This window comes from Mesocricetus auratus, unplaced genomic scaffold, assembly GCF_017639785.1.
Source record: "Mesocricetus auratus isolate SY011 unplaced genomic scaffold, BCM_Maur_2.0 Super-Scaffold_100020, whole genome shotgun sequence".
NCBI lineage: Eukaryota > Metazoa > Chordata > Mammalia > Rodentia > Cricetidae > Mesocricetus > Mesocricetus auratus.
Genome location: NW_024429201.1, coordinates 24,973,673 through 24,999,118, shown reverse-complemented (window position 1 = coordinate 24,999,118; position 25,446 = coordinate 24,973,673). Strand labels below are relative to the sequence as shown.

General features: G+C 45.4%; 1 long non-coding RNA gene and 1 other non-coding gene across 3 annotated transcripts; one reads left to right on the top strand and one right to left on the bottom strand.

The window, feature by feature from the left end:
* Positions 1-3,820: 3,820 nt before the first annotated feature.
* On the bottom strand, positions 3,821-7,440 carry LOC121133140. Of its 2 annotated transcripts, none has more exons than XR_005869893.1 (4): positions 7,281-7,440; positions 6,653-6,756; positions 6,035-6,242; positions 3,821-5,450 (listed from the first exon to the last, which is right to left on the bottom strand). It is a non-coding gene; the product is annotated as an uncharacterized LOC121133140 (long non-coding RNA). The 2 variants fall into 2 exon arrangements; XR_005869892.1 differs by having other exon boundaries at positions 6,035-6,208.
* A 901-nt stretch (positions 7,441-8,341) lies between these two features.
* Positions 8,342-8,445, top strand: LOC121133222. The gene has a single exon (XR_005870016.1). It is a non-coding gene; the product is annotated as a U6 spliceosomal RNA (small nuclear RNA).
* The last annotated feature ends 17,001 nt before the right edge of the window (positions 8,446-25,446 follow it).

Here is a 25,446-nt window from a genome sequence, read left to right as displayed (position 1 = left end):
GAGTACACCAGAGTTCAGAGCTGAGTCGTGGAGAGAAGCAGAGACCAGCAGGAGGAATGGCTAGGTGAGCCCGGGGGCTCCGTAGGCCGGGGGCTCGGTGGGCCCAGGGGCTCCGTGGGCCTGGGGGCTGGGTGGGTCTGGGACTCCGTGGGCCTGATGCTCCGTGAGCCTGGGGGCTCCGTGGGCCTGGGGGCTCCGTAGGCCTGGGGCTCGGTGGGCCCGGGGGCTCCGTGAGCCTGGGGGCTCCGTGGGCCTGGAGGCTCGGTGAGCCTGGGGGCTCCTTGGGTGGAGGGGGGGGCTCGGTGAGCCCGGGGGCTCCGTGGGCCTGGGGGCTCGGTGGGCCTGGAGGCTCGGTGAGCCTGGGGGCTCCGTGGGTGGAGGGGGTCTCCGTGGGCCCGGGGGCTCGGTGGGCCTGGGGGCTCGGTGGGCCTGGAGGCTCGGTGAGCCTGGGGGCTCCGTGGGTGGAGGGGGTCTCTGTGGGCCCGGGGGCTCCGTGGGCCTGGGGGCGTGAGACCTCATCAGTGAAAGCAGCTGCACTCCCACCTCACCCGCAGGTGTGATTTCTAAGTCACTAATGAATGGGTGGTGATGGGAGTCAACACCGTGGTTCTTCTGGAGGTGGGAACCCTACGGAGTTCAGATGCAGCCTTAGTCTCCTCAGAGGTATAAGCAGGTGTAAACACTCATCAAGATGCAGCGATATTATACTCTTAAGGGGTATATCTTATATCCACTTACAAAGGACTTTTAAGCAAAACAAGACACCTGCCCTTTGAACAGACCAAGGACCACACATTTGTCTTTTTAACGAACAAAGTGGGATTGTAAATAGACACAAACACGACATTTTCAGTCTTGTGGGGGATTTACTTTTTGACTATCTTAAAGAAGTACAAATGTTCTGAGACTATTTACTGCAAAGGAATATGAATTAATATCTGCGTGCCCACTCTACTGTTCCCTGAGAGCTTCAGGGGTGGTTTGGTTAACACCGGCTGGTGTGCCATCCGTGGAGCCACTCATGTAAACAGGACTATGCTGGTTTTCATTTGCACTCAGCGAATTAAATCTTAGATCCCTAGAGGTGGAATCATGCATGCCTATGTTGTGGTGTACTTTGGGAAGGAAAATGGGTAGAGTCAACCAAGGCTGGTGCCTACCCCAGTGAGGTAAGAGAATGAATGCGCGGGCAGATTCTCCAGCTCCCAAGGGTGGGGCAACAGATGCCAGAATGTTCCAGAATGGGGCCTGAGAGCAGAAGGGGTGTGAGGGCCTCCCTAAATGGATGAATGTAGCCTGCCGGTCAGTGAGGGAGTTCAGTTTATCGCAACATTTTCTGTCTTGTTTTTCACCTCCATGAGTTGACTGCTAACACAGAGGCCTGTAACTATGCACACTAAGACTTTGGTGTGATTTGAAAGGGTGACAGGGATTGAAATGATGCCTTTGGTTTTATGACGCACAGCTGGTGGGACTATGTGCCACCCCCAGCCAGGGCTTTGGGGTGAGGAGGAGTGTCCTCTCTGTGTATCCTGTAGTGAGTGCCCTATCACCATGGCCCACGGGTCCAGCTGTGCTGTTCCTGAGGACAGTCAGCAACCCTGAATTTCCCAGAGTGCCCCGCCCACCGCTGTCACTCATCCAGACCCACTCACTGCTACGAGACAACATGGAACTTTCCCCTAATTTCACCTGCTGACTCTGTAAACACTTTCAAGTAATGCTTTTTAAAACCACCACGAGAAAGGGAAAGTAATCAGAGAAATACAATGGATACAAATTGCTCTTAAATGTTAGCTCAGAATTATTCCCAGCCTGGAAGAAAGAACTGAAGTGTGAATAACCTTTCACCCAGTGAGCTGGGGTTACTAATGCCAGGACTGTGACTTGGCAGCACTGCCTGAAGGCTATGAGACAATTGCCGGGGTGTAGAGGCAGCCTGGAGTAGGGAGAGAGGACTTTTGCCAACTACCAGATACGGGGCTGATATGAAAAGAACTGCAAGACAGAGGAACAGTAAAGACAAGCCATCCAATCAGTAAATGGGCTAATAAACTGAGTGGAGTATTCTCAGCAGAATCAATACCAGTGGTAGGGAGATGGCATATTAGCCAAGTGCGCTTGCTGTGCAAGCATGAGGGCCTGCTTTCAAGTCTCCAGCACCCACTCAGAAAGCCAGGAGAGGCTGCCCTTTCTGCTGTGGGCAGTGGAGACACTGGTTTCTAGGACTTAAAGGCGGCACTCCAGGATCAGTGAGAGATCCTGTCTCAAGGGAGCAGGGCAGAGAGTGAGTGATAGGACATCTGAAGTCCTCTTCTGGGTTCTACACACATGCACATAGACACGTGCATACAACACACACACACACACACAGAGAGAGAGAGAGAGAGAGAGAGAGAGAGAGAGAGAGAGAGAGAGAGAGAGAGAACAAACTAACCAATGGATATTTTCAAGTGTTCAGCATCCTCAGCCGTCAGAGAAAACTGAGATCTTGTCTAGCATTGTAGTACATGCCTTTAATCCTAGCACTTGGGAGGCCGAGGCTGGCAGATCCCTGTGAGTTCTAGATTAGGCTAGCCAAGGCACCTTACCTCAAAAACAACAAAAAGCTAAAGCTTCGATTCCATCTCACTCCAGTTAGAATTGTTGTCATCAAGTTAACAAATGGCAAGTACTGACGAGGACAGAGGAAAGAGGAGAGCCCTCATACACTGCTACTGGGAGCATAAACTGGTGTAATCACTATAGAAGTCATGAGGAGGTTTCTCTAACTCTACAAACAGAACTACCATTTGCGCCAGCCGTGTCACTCCTGGGTATGAGCCTGCAGGTCTACATCAGCCAACCACGCAGCACTTGCCCAGCTGTGCTGACGGCTGCACTCTTCCACAGTACCCAAGAACCGGAAAAGGCACTGCCCTCAGTGTGAGCACATCACTCAAGCCTGCATTTAGCCTTCCCTTCCCATCATGAAGAATCTCTGCTCTTGCCATCTGTCTCCTGACACCTTCACTCCTCTAACCTGCAGTGACTTCCAGCTTTAGGACACCTACTGGTCCTGTGTGCAATCTGTCTCTTTTCTCTTTGCTTAAATGACCCATAGTTCAAGTCTAACTTCGATGTTCCCCTACCCTAACCCTAGCAGCTTTCCCTGACCCTGCTAAACCAGAACCCATGTGCCTGACCTGTCCACCTCTGAAATGGGCATCAGCATGTTATGTTTTTGTGCTTAAATGTCTTGTGTCTGGATTGTTGGATGAAATATGTGATGTAGCCCAGTGTTGGCCTTAAACAATGCTAGTGAAAGTGTTCGGTTCGCTGGCTGGTTATGACCTAGCGACTTTCTAATTCAGGGAGATATTTCAGTCCTAAATCCAGTGTGGCCCTTGCCCCCCCCCCCACACATCTTTGCTACCCACAGGCCATGTTTACTCAGCCCCTCTAGTAGCTCTGGGCTGCTCCTGCTCCAGGGACTTAAGCATCTGGAGACAGGGTTATCAGTGAAGGCTTTGTTTATCCCAGCTGGAAGGACTTCAGGACCTTCAACAGAGCAGGGCAAACCTTCACACCCTCCAGCCCTCTTGGAGCAGAGACTTTACCCTGGGATCAGGTCAACTCTCGACTTCAAACCCTTTTATAGTCTCCAGATTGGATGTGCTCAGATTTCCTCCTTCATCTTCATCTTCCAGGCTTCCCCTTCCACTTGCTCCTGCTGTATTTCAGATGCTTTCTTTCCTGCATGACCTTCCCTGTAGGACACCGGCTTCTGAATTTATGCCCAGTGCCGAGACAATTCTTGCAAAGTCAAGGGCAAGCTGTAAAGGCCAGGCAGTATGTTTCCTGACATCTTTTAGTTATCAACCCTGTCTGTAGAGACTTTTCTCCTGCCACAGGGTAGTGGGGGCTTTGAGAGACTATAAATGACTGAGATAAACTACTGGTATCCTTAAGGAAAGTGAACTTTATGGTCATCGAGATCATTTAGTGATTCAGCCTTTTCCCTCTCAACTGTTCTCAGAAATCAAGAAAATGGTCCCATACTAACATTTACCATATAAATTATCTATTGATGTACAATGATCTACCACAATGCTATATCTAGAAACAGAAAACACATACTGTCTCCCCAGTGTCTGAGTACTGAGAATTGAGGTATAGCTTGTCTCACTGGCAAAACACGCCTAAACCGAAGTACATCTTCCTTCCTTTAAGCTTTCTGTCAGGCATTTGTCAGAGCAACAAAATGTTTGGCTGGCATACACCCCCTGTCTTGTCATAGCTGTCTGTTAGAAGTCTGCTTCTGAACCCAGCACCTGCTCAGGGTGGGTTTCCTCAGAGGTGTGAGCATCAGACGATAAGAATTCCTAGGACTCCCTTGGGGACTGGGGACTGTGTCCTGCTCCCAGCAAACCACCTTCTCCAGCCTTACTGCTGCTCTGTCTTACTGTTCTCCCCCTGCCCCCTGCCCTGGCCCCAGGTGAAGAGGACAAGTCACTGCCTCCACCATTCATCCTGTCACTGAGAAGATGGCCCCCATCACAGCAGTTCGTGAAGCTGGGTGTGTGGCTTGCAGGAGAACCACTGAGACGCAGCAGTGTGGGCAAAGACCAGTGCTGAGACAGCACTGAGGGTCAGAAAGAGACTTCTAGAAGTCTGGGCTGGAGAGCAACACTTCTGCAAAACAGGGCTGGAAGCTGGGGGTTATACTCCTACAGTGGAGCTAAAAAAAATGGAACCCTAAAGTATCTCACCCTGGCATGCCGACTACTTTGAGCTGAAGTGAAGGGGCTCCAAAGGAGGACCTCTCTCTCTCTGCTGCGTTTCTACCTTCCCTCTCTCCACAATCTGATTGCTCTTGTCCAATCCAATGTCTGTGCAGCTGTCTGGTCTCCATCAAGCCTAACCATAAAAATGAACGGCTTTCTGTGAGCCATGGAGACTTGTTTCTGAAGACTCCACTTGCCCATAAAACTACATTTAAATGGATTTGTTGCATTTTTTTGTCTTGTCGCTTGACAGACCTGAATAGCTGTTTTAGGATTGAGCCAGGTCCAGGTGATCATAGAGGTCAAACTAGTCTTGATAAGTACCCCCTCAGGGTCCTCTTAGAGCCTTCCAAAGGTTTTCTGACTCTATGATTCAACATACTCCCTTCCACTGAACTCTTGGGAACTTCCTCTGCTGGCTCCAGTCAGTCCTTGACGGGGACACATGGAAGGTACAACTCCTCTTTATGGGATGGCAGAGGCACTGGCTTGTTCCGGTGTCCAATGTCTAATCTAATCTCTGTTAGTGCTTGGGGAAGCAAAAGTTGTCATAACGTACTGTTGATTGATGAACCCCTCCCCCTTTTATGCAAGGTGTCCCTGTACAAACAGTCTGCCATTATTAGATCAGTCCTTTCCCAGGAACCTTCTCATCTTCCCTCTGGTTCTGCTGATCCTCTGATCCTGTAAATACGCAGAAAGATAAAGCATTAGATGGGCACTTGGGTGGGGCAACCAGTGAAGTTGGAGAGCTGTTCTCTCTCTCTCTCTCTCTCTCTCTCTCTCTCTCTCTCTCTCTCTCTCTCTCTCTCTCTCTCTCTCTCTCTGTGTGTGTGTGTGTGTGTGTGTGTGTGTGTGTGTGTGTGTGTGTGTGTGTAAATCCATTCACTAAGAAGAATCTGGCAGAAACTGGAGCAGTCACTAACAAGGAGAGAAAACTTACAGGACACAAAGGGCTTTTCAAAGGAAGGTGATTTGAATATCAAAGGTGCAAGAAAGGCCCTCAGGAAACTGATGAAAGTCTTGGGTTTTTTTTTTTTTTGCAAAAACATTTCTCTCTATCTTCCTGTCTTTGAATGTAAAATGAAGGAAGCCGTACTGTGTATCATATAATAACATCAAACAGCTAATGCCCCAAAAATGGACTCATTTTTTTAGGCTAAGAATGAATACATATATTATTATGCATCCCACAGCCACTTTGAAAAGCACATAGAAATTATCTTTCTGATTTGTTTGAAGATGAAGTTGCCCTATGAGTCACTGACATTTTAGATGGGCTTAGATAGCAGGGCGAGGGGGTGCCGGACTGCAGGCAGATCCAAGGAAGGAGAAGAAAAGTGTCAGGTGGTAGCAATGACCGACAGGATGTGGACTGGAACTCATCCTGTTGTCTCAGGTGTCCGCCGCTGCTGCTTCAATGTGAGTCCACGAGGAGAATTCTGAAGAGAAACACTGGGGATGCCCATCTGCTGCCTAAGGAGGGGGCGGGAAGCAGGAGGGCCGGAAGCAGTAGTGAGCTCTGCGGTGGACCCTCACAAGAATCACAAGCAGCTCAGGCTATCCCTTCTTTATTTAAAAAGGGAATTTCCTCATGCAAAGCAAGCAAAGATGGGGACCCAAGAGCCCCACACTTGGCAATTCTTACAAGAAAGAGTAACTAGGTGGCATTACACCTTGGAGGCAGGAGACCATAGGCTCGTGGTGTACAGGAATAGATGCTAAGGCTTGAGGGAGATGAGACTGACACCTGGATCTCAGGGGTCTCTGAGAGTGGGAGGCTAGATGAGTCTGATGGCAGGATGGGGGGGGGCTGGGAAGTGGGGTGGTAGTTTGTTCCCCAGATCCTAGCCCAAGTCAAGCCACGAGATTTTCATATACTTTACATGGTTAGAATGCTCAGGTCCTCCCAAAATGTGCAGAGTATGAAGAGCCAGGACTTTAGGAGGCTGCATGATTCCAGGGCTGGCCTCATGTGCTGGGTTAGTGCCTTATGAAAGAGACGAGGAAAGAAGCTAGGATTTTTTTGCCCTTCTGAACCTCTGCCATGTAAAGACACTTGTGGCCTCCCCTCCCCCACCCCAAAGAGACAGCATTTCCTTAGACACAGGACTCAGCCTTCACCAGACACTAATCTGCCTGCCTGAATTTTGAACTTCTACCCTCCAAAAACATAAACGTGTGTTCTTTATAATTTACTCAGACTAATATTTTGTTATAGCAAGAAGAGACACAGTTGCTGCCTTGTGGGAATTCCAACATCAACTAGTTCTTTTCTGTCTTGGGGATTCAAACTCCCTGTCCATTAGCAATAGCCAGCTCTGATTTGGCTGGCCAATGTTCAGTTATCAATCATTCACAGATCTGTTGCCAAAACCAATGTTGTCCAAACCCAATTCTATATTATAAGTAGATGGTGCCAGCTCTCAATCAGATCCAAGGACAATTCCCTAGCTTAATGAGATCAATGTGTCATGACTTATGTTGAAGACTTTTGGCTGGATATTTACTTACATTTCTGATATTCAGATATTCACTCAACTCCCAAAGGAATTGGGATGGGAGTCAAGTGCCATTGTTCTGTCTGGGTCCTGACTGCAAGCGATCCCATGGTTTGGTGGTAGTGATGGTGGTGGTGGTGGTGGTGGCGGTGGTTGGTGGTAGTGGTGGTTTTCTGAACCTTGCAGAAGAAAGGTTGTACCATTAACACATACTAAGGGGTCTCTTGGGTGTCTGTTTATGATGTAAAAGAGAAAGGCGGGGTTAAATGCTGTGTAAGGACAGAGAGATAGAAAATTCCACTGGATCAAGGAAACAAACTGTGACTATCAAGCCAGGTGACATTTTTTCTGCTCTTATTCAAGTCACCTTGAAGACTATTCTGAAAGGACTTTAAAAATACCATAAGCCAACGTGACTTCATTTGAATAAAAGATGCTTTCCCACCCAACATTTATTTGGGTTATACATTCTAATATATTCCTGCCTTTGGTAGCTATCACTACAGTCCCTAAAGTCAATAGGCTGAGGCAAGAGGGTCATGAGTTCAGAGTCAGCATAAGCTATATCACGAGATCATGCCTCAAAAAGGAAAAAGAGAGTTTTTTCATTTTACAGCCACAATCTAGACAGACATTCATGAGGGAATCTGGGTAAAAACAAAGTAATTCTAGCTGAGATGATCAAATACACTAATTTTGAATGTGCATCTAGGGGCCTACTTTGTGCTAAACATCTTTAAACTTGCCAATCCAGAAGAAAGGAGTTGTTTTGTTTGTTTGCTATGGAAATCAACAAAATGTTAGTTAAAAGCCATAGGTTTTTAAACTACAAAACAGTTTAGGTTTGACTTCTATCCAAGAGCTAGATCTTGGGGCTGGAGAGACAGTTCAGCAGTTAAGAGTGTATACTGCTCTTGCAGAGGACCTGAGTTCAGTCCCCAGTGCCCACACTGGGCAGCTCACAACCACCTGCAACTCCAGCTCCAAGGGTTCCAATACCCTCTTCTAGCATCCATGGGTACTACACTCACATGGACAGACACACACATAGGTATACATGATTTTAAAAAAAGTGTCCTCAACTCAGAAGCATATATACGTAAATCAGAATGACACAGAGATTAGCATGGTCCCTGCTCAAGGATGACATACAAATTTATGAAGCATTCCATATTTTAACAAGTAAATAAATAGGGGCTAGGGAGATGGCTTAATGTTTAAGAGCGTTGGTTGCTCTTCCAGAGGTCTAGGATTTGGATCCTAGAACCCACATAGCTGCTCACAACTGTCTGTAACTCCAGTCCCAGGAGAATACAGCACCCTCTTCTGGCCTCTGTGGGTTGCCTGAGACATGTGATGAGTAGACATACATGCAAGCAAAATACCCACACACATAAAAATAAGTAAAAACAAACTGAAATCTTTTTTCTAATGCTGGGTCTTCTTGAGCCTTGAAGTTGCTGAGGCAGATGGAGTGGATGTGTTTCTGGATGCCATATATTAAATTAAATCAGAGCTATCATGTATCAAGCAATCCATAAACGGCAAGTCAGGACACTGTTCATGCTCAGAGAGACTGTCCTGATGGCATAGGATATTTAGTCGAGGAAACTGTCCTGAACTCTCTCCTAGCCTGTCTTTCACTTCACACTCACTTTAGCATCCAACCCAGCAGATTCGTTTTATGTGCCATAGGCTATGTGATATCTGTCCTGGACACAGAGCTGGGCTTGACCCCTGGTTCACCCAGAGTATTACAGCCACATGGCCTCTTGCCTTCTTGCTCTTGGTTGCTCTCAGAACCTCTTCTCAGCCCATACACCAAAGCTCTTGGCCGCTCTCAGAACCTCCTCTCAGCCCATACACCAAACTAGGTCGACTTTCCTAGAGAACTACCAGAAAGCGTAACAATTTGGGACTCCTGTGTTGACCTCAGAGTCAAATACAGTAGATTGGCATGGCAGGAAGCAAACAAAAACACTTCTACACTTGTTCAGATTCTAATTTGTTCTCTTTCCAGAAGTTATCTTCCCAAAGAAGCCCGTCTTAGCACATTTTCTGTTGCTATAACAAAATACATGAGGCCAGCATGATATAAAGAAAAATGATTGCTTAGCTCACCATTTAGGAGGCTGAAAGTCCAACATTAGGGACAGTAAGATGTGGGTGAAGACACTTGGTGCCAAGCCTGATGACTTGTGTTCAATGCCTGAAAGAATGGACTCTGGCAGATTTGCCATTTTCTCCTGACATACACTACCTTTTTTAAACAGGAAAGTCCAGCGTTGACCTCAGGTGAGAGCTCCTTGGCTGTTTGCAATATGGAAGAAGCTAGGGAGGGAGTACAGACAAGACAGAAAGTCAGATGTACCAGGGGCTAACTCGCTCTTTTACATTAGCTTGTTCCTGGAACTAACCAGTCCCTTGCCAGAAGCAGTCCCTTCTGAGGGCTAATATTCCCCATGACCTAACCTTCCACCTGGCTCCACCGTTTAAACACTCTATCACTTCAGCATTGCTGTGCTTAATTCTAAGCTCCCAGTCCATAAACCTTTGGGCTGCATTCTCAAACAATAGCGGAGTCCCTCGCAATGCCACCGTGTACTAGAGACATGCCTTTGCCTCATGTCTTCTGCGATAAAAACCAACACAGGTGTGTTTTACATTCCCCATGTATCCAGTGAGCCAGAGTCACTGAGTGGACCCTGTCAGAGGTCCCTAGGCAGCTGCCTGAGAACACGCCCCTGCTCCGGGGTGGAGCCAGCGCCTCCCAGGCCCATCTGCGTGGTGTCAGCAGCTCTTTCCCCTCATGAAAACCACAGATGAACATACGTTTGGGTTTTCCACCTCTAAAATTAGGAATCAGAGCGAAGCATGCAGGGTGAGAGCCCAGTGAGTTTGCCCGGATGATTATTTGGCTTCATCTAACTCTTGGTCTCACGGGAAGCAGACAAAAGCAGCCTTGGTGAAAATTAGACCAGACATTTTCCTCTCTATAAACACAACTTGAAAAAAAATGTAAACCAGCATAGCTGGCAGGATCTTTGCCCACCCCAAATGCAGGCACTTGGCATCAAATTTTACTTAGAGGCATTTCAACTTGAGTTTCCTTGGATCAATGTGGAAGAGAGAGACAGGTTAAGACCTGGATAAAACTGGTCTACCTTACAGTCCAGTTGTCTCTGCAGAAAACAGTGGGGCTTTGCATGGAAGGAAACCTCATGGAGTGGAGGAACTCTCATGGCACAGAGCCCTGGATGTGTCCCAAATTGAAGTGCGGCTTCCCTGACCCTGGGCTCCTGGACAGATGCTGCACCTGGCTTGATATTTCAAAACAGCTCTTGGACAACCAGGTATTCTTCTGGAAACTTCCCGCGCTAATAGTCTGAAGTGTGCAGTCATGACTACCCCCGTCAACAGGAATGAGCTAGAGATATCGGATGTTTGGCCAGATGCTGTGTTCTGTGACTGTCCCCAGCACAGGATGGCCATTGAGTAGAGCACTCACTTTCTTGTGGTACACAGCGCAGGCTGTGTTTGAAAGATAAAGCCGGGGAAGCTGCTTTGACTCTGAGAGCTATTACTTTTCTATCTGCCCCGGGGAATGTTGCCTTTCTTTGCCTAAGACAGTTGGCACACCTTCAGAAAAGCAGGGCCTTCCAGGACGGCTTAGGATGCTGTTTCTGGTTGGTCCTTGCCACAGGAATCATCATTGAGGAGTCACCAAAGGGTGTGGGCTCTCGGTGACTAATTGGAGGCAGAAAATGAGGAAGGAGGTGACAATCTGGGGAAACGTGTAGCGATGAGGAGCGCAGGAGAAGTGAGGCTGGCTGTCCCAGTGGAGACCTGGGAGCCATCCCCAGTGAGGAGAGCTTAGGAAGAGGGTTTGGGCTCCTCAGCAGGGAGGCTCTGTAAGTGGGGAAAGAGGCACTCAGGTCAGCTGAAGCCCACACACAGATGCGTAACCCTGTGGTGGGGAAGCTAAAAGAAGACTCCACCTTCGGAAAACCACACTCATCAGAGAGTGGCTTGGACCTGTGACACGGGCTGTTTCTGTGATTCAACGAGGCCTCTCAGAGACGCTGTTGTGAGCCTCAGAGGACGGTAGCCTCTGGGTGTGGAGTCCTTAAGGCTTCCCCTGTGCTCCCAGGCCACTGCCACCCAGTACCTGTTCCCCAGGGAAGTCCGGCCAATAGTAAAGCTGTCTATGTGGCAACGGAGGCCACCATGCAAGGCTAAGGATCCAAGATAGATGTGTTTGTGGTTTGATTGAGGTTGACCTTTCCCTCCTAGATGTAAGTTTTACCTTGAAAACAATTCAGATAATATAGTTAAGTGTTTTGGCAAAAAAAAATGGGGAAATGATCCAGATAAGGATATAGATATGGAAAATACATATATTTGCAATTTACTTTAAAACATGTTAAAAACAAAGGACGAAGTTCACAGCACAGGTATGAACATGAGGCTGGCCTGCCAATTGGTGAATCATTTGCATTTTAAGCAAAAAACCTAAAAATACAGTAGATTGATGGTGGCTATGGCGGACATTTACAATAAAACATGCCTAGCAAAATGCAGTTTTCAGATTTTTTTGCATGTTGGAAATTCTTATAATAAAATACCTGGGAGGAAATCCACATACTTGGCTGTCCAGGAGGGTAAATGGCTCAGCATGCTCAGATTTGGGGCTGTCGAGTATAAGAATGCAGGCCTACTGGATTCTGGCTGTCTGCTGGGGATCCTGTTGTCTCATTTGTTCCAACAACTGCCTAGGAAGGAAGTGTCAGGGCCTTCACTGTGTGGAGGACAAACTCAGAGACACGGAGTACATAGGACGTTTCTCAGAGCCAGGTGCCTGGCAAATGAAAGAATCGGGATTTGAACCACATTGACCAACCCCAGACCCGAGGCATCACACACACACACACACACACACACACACACACACACACACACACACACACACACACACCCGCATCACACTTCCCACTTGGGAAGCAGATGTGTTTGCTGAGGCCTAGCTGTGGCTCTTGCAGAAGAGAGGGTGTGAAGTGAGGCTGCCTGTGACCCTTCGTTCTCTTTAGCAGACCTCGCCTAGGACTGGCACGTTAATTGTTCCTATATTTTAATGGCTATCCAGACTACCCCCTGAGAGTTTTAGTCTGTTCTCACCTCACTTTTCCTTCTTGTTTCAAACAAATTTATGTATGTAACATTTTGACATGAAGGAAAGGCTATATAGTATTTTTTAAAGAGTGATTTGTCCCCACTCGAAGACAAATTGTTCTTCATGTAACACATACATAAAAGCAATAAAATTGTCCTTGCTTTTACAATGACAAATGTAAAACATTAAAATTCTTCAGTGAAACAAGGTCTGCAAGGACTTTTTAATGGTTTGGCTTTTTTTTTAACAGTAAGATATAATTTACCAGGATACAAAGAACCAAAAGAACATGCCCCAGTGTAGAAAAGAAGTATTTCACAAGCCCAGCACTTCTCTTCATCCCATCCCCTGATACTGAGTAAAACACACCATGGACCACTAAATGTGATACACTTATACACAAGCACCCGTGAATCTATGAGCATAAGGGCATGGGGAGTTAAAGAATGGAAGAATTGTTCTACAATAGGATGTAGTGACCCAAATGATGGTGCTGAATTAAAACTGTATTCTTACTGGACAGTGGTGGCACACGCCTTTATCCCAGCACTCAGGAGGCAGAGGTAGGTAGAACTCCGAGTTCAAGGACAGCCTGGTCTAAGAGTGAGTTCCAAAGCATCTAGATAGAAATCCTATCTCGAAACAACACAATAACAACAAAAGACCGAATTCTCATTTGTAGGAGCAGTGTCAACAGCAGGCTCATGATTTAGGAGACTGCTCTCTTCCGAGGCTGGACCGCATCCTGTGTTAGTTGTCAGACCATCACAATAGAGTCTCGTCTGCATCACTGAGATACCCTGCCAACAGAAGGATTTCGTGGCTCCTTTACTAAGTGGTGCACAGCTGTTCACCTGCACCACAGACCACCCTTCCCAGCACCTTCAAACCAAAGAGGTCCTTGTCTTCAGGCTCTGTTGGTCGGTTATGATAGGTGTTCTCCAGAACCTCCTCATTTGCTACTGCCTTACAAAAGAGGTATGAGATACCCTTCAATGGATCTGTTTCTTCTTGTCCCCTGGTGTCATTTCTAGGGATATAGTGAACTGGGAAATATGGGCAGCAAGTTCTTTTTTTTTATTTTTCATTTTAAATTTAGATAAGAAACAAGGTTGCTTCACAAGTCAGATGCAGGTCCCTCTCCCTTTCCCTCCCCTCCTCTCGTGCCCTCCCCCCAACCCCCCCCCCCCCGTTATCCCCTCATTCCCCCAGGGAGGGTGAGGCCCTCCATGGGGGTGTTCATAGTCTGTCATTTCATATAGGGCAGGGTCTAGACCCTTCCCCAAGAGTTCAGGGTGAGAGTGCACCTCACATTGTTGGATGGGAGTCCAAAGTCTGTGTGTATACTCGGGATGGGTACTGATCTGCTGCCCAAGGCTCAATAGATTGCCTAGGCCTCCTCACTGACACCCAGATTCAGGGGGTCTTGATCAGTCCCATGCTGGATTCCCAGGCTGATGCCTGGGATTCAAGAGTTAACCTTTGTCAGGTCAGCTGTTTCTGGGGGTTAAACCAGCCCAGTCTTAATCCCTTTGGTCATCAGTCCTCCCTCTCTGTTACTGGCTTTCTTGAGTTCAGCTCAGTACTTAACCAAGGGAGTCTGCCTCTTCTTCGATCAGCCACTAAATGAAGTTTCTGTTTCCCAGACTCTCTGGCCATGGGATTGTAGGCTGGCACTCCCCAGATCTATGTCTAAAATCCATATATGAGAGAGTACATGCCATGTTTCTCTTTTTGTGACTGGGTTACCTCACTCAGGATGGTTTCTTCTAGTGTCATCCATTTGCCTGCGAATCTCAGGATTCCATTGTTTTTTTCTGCTGAATAGTACTCCATTGTGTAAATGTACCACATTTTCTCTATCCACTCTTCGGTTGAGGGACATCTAGGTTGCTTCCAAGTTCTGGCTATTACAAATAATGCTGCTATGAACATAGTGGAACAGCCATCTTTGTTGTATGAATGGGCATCTTTTGGATATATGCCTAAGAGTGGAGTTGCTGGGTCTTGTGGTATGTTTATTCCCATTTTTCTGAGGAATCTCCATACTGATTTCCAAAGTGGCTGAACCAGTTGGCACTCCCACCAGCAATGGAGGAGTGTCCCCCTTTCACCACATCCTCTCCAGCATAAATTGTCGTTGGTGTTTTTGATTTTAGCCATTCTGACAGGAGTGAGATGGTATCTCAGAGTTGTTTTGATTTGCATTTCCTGGATGGCTAAGGATGTTGAGCACTTTCTTAAGTGCCTCTCAGCCATTTTAGACTCCTCTATTGAAAACTCTCTGTTTAGTTCTGCAACCCACTTCTTAATTGGGTCCCTTGATGTTTTGGAGACTTGCTTCTTGAGTTCTTTGTAAATTTTGGAGATCAACCCTCTGTCAGATGTGGGATTAGTGAATATTTTTTCCCATTCTGTGGGCTGCCTTTTTGTCTTGCTGACTGTGTCCTTTGCCTTACAGAAGCTTCTCAGTTTCAAGAGGTCCCATTTATTAATTGTTGATCTCACTGTCTGTGCTAGTGGTGTTATGTTCAGGAAGCTGTCTCCTGTACCAATTCGTTCAAGGGTACCACCCACTTTCTCTTCTAAGAGGTTCAGTGTGGCTGGATTTATGTTGAGGTCTTTGATCCATTTGGACTTAAGTTTTGTGCATGGTGATAAACATGGATCGATCCGCATTCTTCTACATGCCAGCCTCCAGTTATGCCAGCACCATTTGTTGAAGATGCTTTCTTTATTCCATTGTATATTTTTAGCTTCTTTGTCAAAGATCAGATGTTCGTACGTGTGTGGGTTAATATTCGGGTTTTCAATTCGATTCCATTGGTCTACCTGTCTATTTTTGTGCCAATACCAAGCTGTTTTCAGGACTATAGCTCTATAATAGAGCTTGAGGTCAGGGATGGTGATGCCTTGTTGAACAGGGTTGTTTTGGCTATCCTGGGTCTTTTGTTTTTCCATACAAAATTGATTATTGTTCTTTCAAGGTCTGTGAAGAATTGTGCTGGGATTTTAATGGGGATTGCATTGAATCTGTAGATTGCTTTTGGCAGGATTGCCATTTTTACTACATTGATCCTACCCATCAAAGAGCATGGGAGATCTTTCCATTTTCTGAGGGCTTCTTTAATTTCTTTCTTTAAAGATTCAAAGTTCTTGCGATACAGGTCTTTCACTTGTTTGGTTAGCGTTACCCCAAGGTATTTTATGTTGTTTGTGGCAATTGTAAAGGGTGATGTTTCTCTGATTTCTTTTTCAGCCCTTTTATCATCTGTATATAGTAGGGCTACTGATTTTCTTGAGTTGATCTTGTATCCTGCCACTTTGCTGAAGGTGTTAATCAGCTGTAAGAGTTCCCTGGTAGAGTTCTTTGGGTCATTGATGTAAACTATCATATCATCTGCAAACAGTGAAAGTTTGACCTCTTCCTTCCCAATTTGTATCCTCTTGATCCCCCTTTGTTGTCGTATGGCTATAGCTAGATCTTCAAGTACCATTTTGAAAAGGTATGGAGAGAGTGGACAGCCTTGTTTTGTTCCTGATTTTAGAGGAATTGCATTGAGTTTCTGTCCATTTAGTTTGATGTTGGCTGTTGGTTTACTGTATATAGCTTTTATTATGTTTAAGTATGTCCCTGTTATCCCAGATCTCTCCAAGACCTTTATCATGAAGGGATGTTGGATTTTGTCAAAGGCTTTTTCAGCATCTAGTGAGATGATCATGTGATTTTTGTTTTTCAGCTTGTTTATATGGTGGATTACGTTGATGGATTTTTGTATGTTGAACCATCCCTGCATCCCTGGGATGAAACCTACTTGATCGTGGTGAATGATTGTTTTGATGTGTTCTTGGATCCAATTTGCCAGTATTTTATTGAGTATTTTTGCGTCAATGTTCATGAGGGATATTGGTCTGAAGTTCTCTTTCTTAGTTGTATCTTTGTGTGGCTTGGGAATCAAGGTTATTGAAGCCTCATAGAAAGAGTTTGGCAAAGACCCTTCTGCTTCTATTGTGTGGAATACTTTGAGAAGAATTGGTATAAGTTGTTCTTTGAATTTCTGGTAGAATTCTGCACTGAGGCCATCTGGACCTGGGCTTTTTTTGGTTGGGAGACTTTTGATGTCTGCTTCTATTTCCATAGGGGTTATAGGTCTATTTAAATTGTTTATCTGTTCTTGATTTAGTTTTGGCAAGTGATAGCTATCCAGGAAGTCGTCCATTTCCTTTAAATTTTCGAATTTTGTGGAGTACAGGTTTTCAAAGTATGACCTAATGATTCTCTGGATTTCCTCAGAGTCTGTTGTTATGTCCCCCTTTTCATTCTGATTTTGTTAATTTGCATGTTCACTCTCTGCTGTTTGGTAAGTTTGGACAAAGGTTTGTCTATCTTGTTGATTTTCTCAAAGAACCAACTCTTCATTGCATTGATTCTTTGTATTGTTTTCCTGGTTTCTACTTTATTGATTTCAGCCCTCAATTTGATTATTTCCTGGCGTCTACTCCTCCTGGGGGAGTTTGCTTCTTTGTGTTCTAGAGCTTTCAGCTGTGATGTTAATTCTCTAGTATAACTGTTCTCCAGTTTCTTCATGTGGGCACTTAGTGCTATGAACTTCCCCCCGTAGCACTGCTTTCAAAGTGTCCCATAGGTTTGGGTATGTTGTGTCTTCATTATCATTGAATTCGAGGAAGTCTTTAATTTCTTTTTTTATTTCCTCTTTGACCTAGGGATGGTGCAGTTGAGCATTATTCAATTTCCATGAGTTTGTAGGTTTTCTGCAATTTGTGTTGTTGTTGAATTCTAATTTTAAAGCATGGTGGTCTGATAAGATGCTTGGAGTTATTCCAATTTTTTTGTAGCTGCTGAGGTTTGATATGTTGCCAAGTATGTGGTCGATTTTTGAGAAGGTTCCATGTGGTGCTGAGAAGAAGGTATATTTTTTTTTTTATGTGGACGAAATGTTCTATAGATGTCTGTTAATCCCAGTTGGGTCATTACTTCTATTAGACCCTTTGCTTCTTTGTTGAGTTTTTGTCTGGTATTCCTGTGTAGTGGTGAGAGTGGTATGTTGAAATCTCCCACTATAACTGTGTGGGGCTTTAGATGAGATTTAAGTTCTAATAATGTTTCTTTTACTAATGTGGATGCCTTTGTATTTGGGGCGTAGATGTTCAGGATAGACACTTCATCTTGGTGGGTTTCACCTGTGATGAGTATGTAATGACCTCCTTCATCTCTTTTGATTGATTTTATTCTAAAGTCTAGTTTGTTAGATATTAGGATTGCTACCCCTGCTTGTTTCTTGGGTCCATTTGATTGAAAAAAATTTTCCCAACCTTTAACTCTCAGGTAATGTCTGTCTTTGAGGGTGAGGTGTGTTTCTTGTATGCAGCAGAAGGAAGGGTTCTGTCTTCGAATCCATTCTGCTAGTCTGTGTCTTTTTATGGGTGAGTTAAGGCCATTAATATTGAGGGATATTAATGACCATTGATTGCTCATCCTTCTTCGATTTGCAATGGTTGTTGTTGGTAGAGTTATGTGTGGAATTTCACCTCTTTATTCTTTTGGCTGTTGGTAGAGAGGGATTCTCTAATGCCTATGTTTTTCTGGTTGTAGTTAGCTTCCTTGTAATTCCTTCCAAAATTTTCTGTAGGGCTGGGTTAGTGGAAACGTATTGCTTGAATCTAGTTTTGTCATGGAATATCTTGTTTTCTCTGTCTATAGTGATTGAGAGCTTTGCCGGGTATAGTAGTCTGGGCTGGCATCCATGGTCTCTTAGGGTAGGTAGAATATCTATCCAGGACCTTCTGGCTTTCAGAGTTTCCATGGAGAATCCAGGTGTAATTCTGATAGGTCTGCCTTTATATGTTACTTGACCTTTTTCCTTAGCTGCTCTTAATATTCTTTCTTTATTCTGTATGTTTGGGGTCTTGATTATTATGTGGCAAGGGGCTTTTTTTTGTGGTCCACTCTATTTGGTGTTCTGTAGGCTTCTTGTACCTTCATTGGCATGTCTTTCTTAAGGTTGGGAAAGTTTTCTTCTATGATTTTGTTGAATATGTCTTCTGTCCCTTGGAGGTGGATTTCTTCTCCTTCTTCTATACCTATTATTCTTAGGTTTGGTCTTTTCATGGTGTCCCATATTTCCTGGATATTTTATGTTAAGGATTTGTTGGACTTAAGGTTTTCTTTGGTTGATAAATCCATTTCTCCTAGTGTATCTTCAACACTTGAGATTCTCTCTTCCATCTCTTCTATTCTGTTGGTAATGCTTGTATCGGCAGTACCTGACTGTTTGCCCAGCTTTTCTGTTTTCTGCCTTTCTTTAGATTGTGTTTTTCTTATTGTCTCTATTTCAGTTTTCAACCCTTGCAGTGTTTGCATTGCTTCTTGCAATTTTCGGTTTATCTTTTCGTCCATTTGTTGCCTTTTATGAATTTTTTGGTTTGTTCTTTCTTCCATTTCTTGCATTTTTTGGTTTGCTTTTTGTTTCATTTCTTGCATTTTTTGCTTTGTTTCTTCTTCCATTTCCTTCCTTTTTTGTTTGTTTCTTCTTCCATTTCTTTCATTTTTTGCTTTGCTTTTTCTGCCATTTCTTGCATTTTTTGCTTTGTTTCTTCTTCCATTTCCTGCCTTTTCTGGTATGTTTCTTCTTCCAATTCTTGCATTTTTTGCTTTGTTTTTTCTTCCATTTCTTGCATTTTTTGCTTCGTTTCTTCTTCCATTTCCTGCCTTTTTTGGTTTGTTTTTTCTTCCATTTCTTGCATTTTTTGGTTTGTTTTTTCTTCCATTTCTTTGAGGGATTTTCCTATATCCTCTTTTAGGGCCTCTATCATTTTCATGAAAGTGCTTTTAAGGTCGTTCTCATCTGCTTCGTTCGCATTGGAATGTTGGGGTCTTGCTAGTGTGGAGTCTCTAGCGGTGTCATATTTGTTTTTCTGTTGCTGGGTGTGTTTTTGTATTGTCTCTTTCCCATCTCTTCTTCTAGTGGGTGCAGAAAGAGCCCCTTACTGATCTGGGGACCAGAGTTCCCTTTTGGTGGGTGCTAGCAAGTCCAATAATCTGGTGGTTCTTCTCTTCCTTGTCCTCGTTCTGGTCCCGTGGTTGGAGAAGAACAGGAATCTGGGGCGCTTAGCCTCCTACTTGGTCCCCTGGACCCTATGCTGTGTCCTTTTGTACCTGATCCGGAACAGCTACTCTCCTGGTCTCCCTGGCTCCTCTGGTTTCCTGGTCTCGTTGGTGGGAGAGAAGACCTGGAGTCTGGGGTGCTTGGCTCCTGCCGGGATTGGGAGCTCTGTGCAGTTCCCAGGTGATCCGCAGGCACTGGAACACAGGCCGGGAAGCAGGCCTGTTTACCTGATGCTGCCGCAGGAACGGCTACTTCCCTGGACTCCCTTCCTATGTAGACCAGGCTTTTCTTGAACTCCAGAGATCTGCCTGCATCTGCTTCTTAAGTGCTGGGATTAAAGCCATGCACCACAACACCCAGCTAAGCAACATTTTATTATTATATAAAATGCCTTTATTCAATGAACATCTCTAAACCTCATGAATGCTCTGGGTTATAGTACTGCTGATGCTGCTGTTGTTACAATACAGGACCAGGTCAAATACTAAAGATAATTTCTAATCCAAGCATCTTTTTCTTAAAAGGAAAACAAAAAGACCTTCTACCCCCACTCTGCTCTCCCAAGCTCTGCCACTATTGCCATAGATTGTTCAAGAAACCTGTATTTGAATGCTGATATTGCTAGCTACTAATTTTTACAGAAATTACCCAAATCTTGCCAGATTCTTGGTGGGTTGTTGGAAACATGTCAGAACAACATAAACTTGTTAGTAAAGATAGTCAGGCTTGGGTGAACTAAAAATCAGGCAGCTTAACTCCCAACCATGAAACCGCCTGGAACATGCGCTCTGGGCTGGGGTGGCTACAGCCTCCTCCAGTTTCCACCAAGCCAGTCTACAGAGAAGAGGAAAGAAAGCGGAGGAGCAGATCTGTCCTAAGGGCTTTAGTCTGAGCATGCCCCAGGATTACCTACCACACCTATCAGGTAAAGGTCTGGTCATATGATCTCTCACCTAGCTTCGAGGAAAGCTGGAAAATACAATTCAAGCCTGAATGCCTGTGTCCCCTCTATACCTCTTGGGAAAGAGCACACTGTATTTGGTACACAGCTAGTGCATATGGCGTTATAATGCATGCAAAGTTTAGACTAGTCCCTGAAACAAAATAGAACTCATGTCCATGGTTTCAGTATTATTATCTCATATGATAGGATCTGGAGAAGAAACCTTTTTCTCAAAACAGGCCACAAAAATGACCCCTTCTAGGACAAAATGTACTGATCTCATGATCACAAACTGGCCAGCTTCTGTTGGCATCTCTGAGGACATTTTTTTCCATCCAATTTCCCTAAAAGTCTCTATTCCTTTGCCACGAGGAACTTCTAGAAAATTCTCTTGAGTGACAGTCTTGATAGAGAAGCCCTGGAGAAGGCCAGTTACATCTCTGAAATGCTTCCTTTACTCATGAGATGAGCTGAGGATAGAAGACAAAGACAAGGGCTGGGCGTCTAACATGCATGACCTCTGCAGCATGCAGGTGGGGGGACTTCAAAGCCTCGTGTACTAGGAGGTAGAGGCAGGAGAGTCAGTAAGTTCAAGATCAGTCTCGGCTACAGAGTGACCCTGTCTTGAAGAAGATGATAATGATGATGGATGGATGGATGTGTGGATGGATGGATGGATGGATGGATGGATGGATGGATGGATGGATGATGGATACCAAATTTCCTGGGTAGTTTTGGCCACACTGTGGATTCATGCATTCATGCCGACCTAGCACTGATCCCTCTTTTTCTTTTTGTTTTTGGGGTTTTTCCCCCTTTGGGTTTTTTTGTTTTTGTTTTTGTTTTGGGTTTTTGAAGACAGGGTTTCTCTGTATAGCTTTGGAGCCTGTCCTAGATCTAGCTCATGTAGACCAGGCTGACCTCGAACTCACAGAGATCCACCTGCCTCTGCCTCCCAAGTGCTGGGATTAAAGGCGTGCGCCACCAACGCCCGGCCGCATTGATTCCTCTTAATCTGCTGGCAGACTGGTGGGAGGGGACGTGTTAGGCAGCTGAGATTGGTGAATTACAAGCCATCTGTTGCTTAATGCAGGTTTGAGTCCCATTAGTCACAGAAAATTGCAGCAAGAAACAAATGAAGTCTGTAATTATAAAGTCCTAGCAATTTAGTCTCCCAAGAAGGCAGAGCTCCTAATAGTCTGGCAGAGACCCTGAGCAAGGGGTGGGTTGTGTCTTGTGGCTGGTGGAATGAGTTTAGGAGACCACCCACAAGGCTGATATGTCAGAGCAGCCAGAACATGGCTTTCCCATGATCTCAGCAGATGGGTTGCCAAGGAAACAGAATTCACTGTTGTCCCCTCCATGCCCTTTACCCCACCCTTCCTCTGGACTGACCAGATGTGTTTAAGGAATTGAGGCCTGGCCAAGGATAGCTCACCTGATCTTGGCTCAGCCACAACTTCTTAGCATGTCCATGAATAATTAGTTTACAGGTTCACCTCTTAGGTCTTCTGTAGGACAAGATTTCTTCCCTCTTGGTGGTGAGCCTCCAGCTGTGGCCAATGCAAGAAAAAGAAGTAGGAATAATTATACTCCTACATGGAATATGAGGAAAAGTTAGTGAACCCATAAGCATTTCATACAAAGGTGTACTTGGGGAAGGGGATGTCCAGTTTAAGTGTGGGAGGACTCCCAAGGCTGGGTCCACCCTCAAAGTAAAGTGGAGGCCATTCCAGGGATCCTAGACTGGGATTCTCTCACTGAAAGACCCAGAAAGTCGAAGCTTGCTTTTATTCATTTCTTTCTCACATCAACTAACCTAGATATTTTCCTCTTCATTTTCTTCCTTGTTTCACTTGTCTAACCAACTTAGAGGGAACTCAATTAACTGCCCTTTTCTCTAACAAGTTCAAATCTCAAGTTCAAGGAGCCTGGCTCCCAGAGCTCTCTAAGCTGACTGGCCCACCTCAAGGCCACCTTTCCAATGATGAGGGAATCGGTACCACATTGGAGGGAAGGCAATCGAGCAAATGCCACGTGACCTACAAGCTAAGAGCCAGACAGATACTGCCATAGATTTCCAAGGAATGTACCCAAAGAGAAGAAACCTACACTGCACTGTTTAAAATCATACTGTGGTATCCATGGAAACGGGAGGAAACACAACCTGCCAGCCTTGCTTCAAGCTGTGGAGGCAAGCCAGAGTGAAGCTGAGCTAGGCAGCGACATGGTGTCTCTGCAGTCTGACGAGACCCACGCAAGCACTGGGGTATTTTCACTTTGGCCTGAAACCCCAGACTCTTTCCACTGAAGAGAGATCCTGGGAAACAGATCAGTAGTGGAAAGTGGTTTGTGTCAGTGAGCTCATGACATTTTAATCAAAAGCTGGACTTAGCTAGTTAGCATTTGAAGATGTCTGAAGGAGTTCTAAACAGCAGTTCCCAGCTTTCCTAACCATGAACTCTCCTTGAATTCCCAAGTGAAGTTTTGAAACTGTGCTCACATAAAAGGCCAGAGAGGGCAGATCAGAGCAACTCAGTGCGCTGGGATCTCAGGTGTCAGGGAGGATTTTGGGTTTAAGGCAATGGGAAGGGAGCTTCGCCCGGGCTAGAGATCTAGCTTAGTTGGTGAAATGCTTGCCTAGCAAGCACTGGGCTCTGAACGAAGTCTATCCCCGACGCTCACCTGATGGTGCACACCCACAATCCCATTGCAAGGCCATCCTCAGCTCTAGAGAACAATACTGGCCTGCCAAAGGTATGTGAGAAACTACCTCAAGCATCTGTTTCCTGGGGCAGGAGTGGGGTCCAGCACACAAGCAATCTCCAATTTATGTGCCGAGTAGATCTTATTAGTAAGAATATTTTAAGGACACAGTGGTTTCCCATAGTTTCAGCCCTACAAATCCTCATATGTTAAGCACCACCTTAGATGACAGTTTTTTCTCGAAGCTTCCTGTCCATGTCATAAGCTCTTAAGACTACCTCTCCTCGTTGCTCCGCCACACTACACCCTGTGTTTTTGTAGCTTTACTGTGTAACCTTAAAAATTGTTATGAACGTCTTTTCATATTATATACATATTGTATAAATTTATATTTTATACTAGTAGAAGACTAGAAGTTCATCCTGAAAGACCTCCCCAGCTGTAAACCAGACTCGGGACTCAAAAGTGTTCTATAAACATCCACTGAATAGTCCAACTCCTGCATAGGACAGTTCAGGAGGAGACAAAGCAACCATGCTCATGTTTTTTATGTGCAAGATCTATTTTTCTTTCCTCTCATTCTAATATAATACTCTACATTTCATGTATCAGTTCCTAATACTTGGGTAGATTCACACTGCTTTTGTGGTACAGTGCGTTTTGGTTTCCAACTGGGAACTCAACCAACATGTCATTTACTTCCTGGTCTTCAGTGAAGGCCTTGCAGCCTTCTACTCTTCCTCAGCAGCTCTTGACTCTAATGGAGCTTCCTTTTCCCTCCCCTCCCTTGCTCTCCCCTCCCCTCTCCTCCTTTCCGCTCCCCTCCCTTTCCTCTCCCCTCTCCTCCTTTCCTCTCCCCTCCCCTCCCCTCCTTTGCTCTCCCCTCCCCTCCCTTCCACTCTTTTCCTCTTCTCTTCTCTTCTCCTTCTCTGCCCATTTCCTCTTCACAGCACTTCAGCACTTAGGAAATAAAGAAGGTGTCTCCTAGGCCTCGCAGACAGGAGTGTATAATCACACTCACAAGGGCAGCATTTCTATCCTAAGAGAGTGGAACTCACTGAGTAGTGACTCTGTGTCCCTCATCAGCTAGGGGTAGACCCTCATGGGCTGAGAATAAGCAACTGTGACTGCTCAACCATAGATGAAACATCTATATAAACACTCGGCCCACTATCAACAAAGCTCAGGGGACACTCTGGAAGACAGGAATGGAAAGACTATAAAAGCCGGGGGATGGGACAGGATGCCATGTAATGCTGTTTTCAGGGCATGAGGTGGCTGTTGTACACAAGAACACACAGCAAGCAACTGAAGTTATCTGCATAAGACCAGCAGGAGATCAAGCCAGTTAAAACTTTTGGCATGGCAGGGCTGTCCAAGAGACTCCTACAGCATGCAACCTACTGCTATTGTCCTTGATTACCCAGACAGGAAGAAATGCTCTTCAGAAATAGAGCCCAGAAAGCCCTGAGATGGAACTAACATCAATGCCCCTCTCTGAGGACTAGCTTTCATGGCACTGGAAAACACCATCCAAGTTTCCAAATGAGAGAGGCAGCCAACAGTTGTACCCAGCTATGACACCTGTGAACTACAACGATGACAAGTGTGACACCCTAAGGGTGCAGCAGTGACATACACACCTTGGTTGTAACCAACAGCTTTCTAGTTGGACACAGGACCCACTCAACAAGAGGGAAACCATGCCCGGTACTGGAAACCTAGCCAACTACCCGGAGCTAGTGAAGTCATGGTTATTGGAGGAGAATCTATAACAATCACTAGTTTACTAAAACACCATAATGCCTAACAGCATTCTATAAGTATTGGTCTTTGTACCCACAGATAAGCATAGTCTTCACATCTCATCAAGCAAACATCTCTTTGCAACAGAGGACCACAACCGATCAAAATGCAAAGCTGTGGAGCCCAGTCCCAATGGATACATCCATAAAACAGTCTCACACCTAGGGCTAAGGGATCATTGGCAAGGGGGTGGCAGAAAAGAGCCAGAGGATCAGGGAGTTTGCTGTGAAATTGTGTCTCTTAGTGACATGAGAAGCTACACCCACAGAGCTACCATGACTGCCCAAATGTGAGCTGAACAAAGAAGACACAGAGGAAACATGCCAAACCGGTGAAGAAAAGTCCATGAGGCCTCAACCCTATGCAAAGATCTATAGGCAACAAGCAAAGCTGAGAGAGGGAGAGGTGGTCTTCCCCAAGGAGGAGT